The sequence below is a fragment of the Vombatus ursinus genome, unplaced genomic scaffold (assembly GCF_900497805.2).
Source record: "Vombatus ursinus unplaced genomic scaffold, bare-nosed wombat genome assembly UNPS02014789.1, whole genome shotgun sequence".
NCBI classification, from domain to species: domain Eukaryota; kingdom Metazoa; phylum Chordata; class Mammalia; order Diprotodontia; family Vombatidae; genus Vombatus; species Vombatus ursinus.
In genome coordinates this window covers 936,512-938,692 of record NW_020954567.1, presented here as the reverse complement: position 1 = coordinate 938,692, position 2,181 = coordinate 936,512, and the positions used below count along the sequence as shown (strand labels likewise).

At 43.7% G+C, this 2,181-nt stretch overlaps 1 protein-coding gene across 5 annotated transcripts in view; it reads right to left on the bottom strand.

Annotated features, from left to right (window-relative positions):
* LOC114047482 (carboxyl-terminal PDZ ligand of neuronal nitric oxide synthase protein-like) overlaps positions 1–2,181 on the bottom strand; it is a 379,736-nt gene that overhangs the window by 61,414 nt on the left and 316,141 nt on the right. The gene's annotated exons all lie outside the window — the stretch shown is intronic.

Genomic DNA, 2,181 nt, shown 5'->3' with positions numbered 1-2,181 from the left:
AGAAGATGACCCGGTATAGTAGTGCTTCCAATTATCCTTCTATGGTCCAGACATTACAAAGACAATATGACAGAGCCAAGAAGCTCAACCATCCAATGAAAATGAAAGACCCTGCATACAAACTGATGTTGACCCAACTGTTGATCACCTGGGTATCTGTTTTGCACTGGAATGACAATTATAAGAGCTTACCTACTGTTTAAAATACGCTTTTCATATTATTGTTGTTGTTTAGCCGTTTCAGTTGTGTCTGACTCTTCATGACCCCATTTGGGGTTTTCTTGGCAAAGATACTGGAGTGGTTTGCCATTTCCTTCTCCAGCACATTTTACAGATGAGGAAACTGAGAAAAATACAATGAAATGCCTTGTCCAGGGTCACACAGCTAGTGAGTGTCTGAGGCCACATTTGAACTCAGGCCTTCCTGACGCCAGGCCCAGTCACCCAGCAGCCTTAAATGCTTAGTAACCACAGATGTTCTCCACTTCTCAGTTGGAAACTCAGCACCCTAATTATTAGGTTTGGTACCTGACTCTCACCTCTACCTGATGCCTCTTAACAGGTGGTACACAGGGGCTCTTCCATGTACTCACTTTTCTTGCAGACAGTATGAAGGTGGAATGGAAGGGGCCAGGAAATGTCCTGCTTTCTCAGCCTCACAGGATCTGATCATATGATTTAGAACCAGAAAGATATGAGACATTAGAGGTCATACAGTCCAAACCCTGGCATTTTAGAGATCGGGAAACTGAGGGTCACATTCAGACCCAACACCTCCACTTTCTACTACCCCATACTTACTTTTTACATTTCCTTTTAGCACTGATTACCATCTGCCCCTAGCCCCCTACACAGTTCAAAAGCAGGTCACTGAAACTTTCTGCCCTCTCAAGGCAAAAACCATGTTTTTCAAAACATTTATATTTTTTCTTTCTCCAAGAGGGCTTTTCTGATTGTCCCAGTTTTTAATCTTCTCTCACTCACCCAAAAATCACTCTACATTTGTGTTAGCCCAGTAAAATGTAAGCCTCTTATGGGCAGGGACTGCCTGTTTTTGTCTTTGTGTTTGACACATAAAGACACTTAAAAAAGCTTGCTGATTAATTTCTAAATCTGTAACCTTTTGGAGGTCAGTCTCATTGAGAGAAGCTCCCATGGTGCCCTTTGGTGCTGACAGAAGAAGCATGCTAAGCTACTGTACATGACATTGTTTTATGTAGTAGCAACACACTTGTCATTAGCTTCATCGTTTTTTTCAGTATTAGTTCAGATTCCCCAAGTTTGAACATTCACTACAAAGTGGGTTCATCTGATCCTATGCTCTGGCTTCTTAATGCAATGGCATTTATACTATGGATTCCTTAGACACGACTGAATTTTGATCTGCATTAAAGGAATACAGGAGCATGTTTTATATGTGGCTTCCTACATGTGAATGTTGAATGGATGTCTTTAAATTTCCGCATAACAGGAAGGCTGCCTGCCTCCTACCCTATACTATTCTTGGCCATCTCTTTCCTCATCCCAACACGAATGTGGTCCCCAAACAGTGAACACAGGCATCTGTTGCTCTCACTCCCTAGGCAGTCCAATGTCTGGATGAAGACTTGCTCCCAGTGGCTGGCTCTGGCTTCATATTTGGGCTTGAATGTTTAAGCAAAAACATTCAGCTCAGGAGCCTGGGTCTGTTGCTTAGTACTTAAAAGGCCAGGTCTTCAGGAAGACTTGTCTTTGCAAAGTTTCTATTAATACCTGTTTTAAGTCCTCTGGGTCACAGTGGAGTAGGGGCTCATTTTTTCATATCCTCAGAGATCTTTGAAAGCTAGAACTTGAAAGCTTTGAAAAGAGCCAGGAGCAAATGGAGATGAGTGAGTGGGGTGAGAAAGAGAGGCGAGTCAGGTGATGCCAGAAGGTAGCCTCTCCACCCCAGGTGGTCCTTATGCTGTAGTCTCTCTCTCTTTTTCTTTTTCTCCCTCCCTCCGCATCTCTGTGTGTCTCTGCCTCTGTCTTTCTCCTTCTCCCTTCCTCTCCCTCATATCTCTGTCTCTCTCTACCTGTCTCTCTCCCTCTCCCTCCCTCCTTCTGTTCATCTCTCTGTCTCTTCCTTTCTCTCCTCCCTTTGTGTGTGTTTCTCTCTGTCTCTCTCTCTCTCTGTCTCTCTCTCTCTCTCTGTCTCTCTCT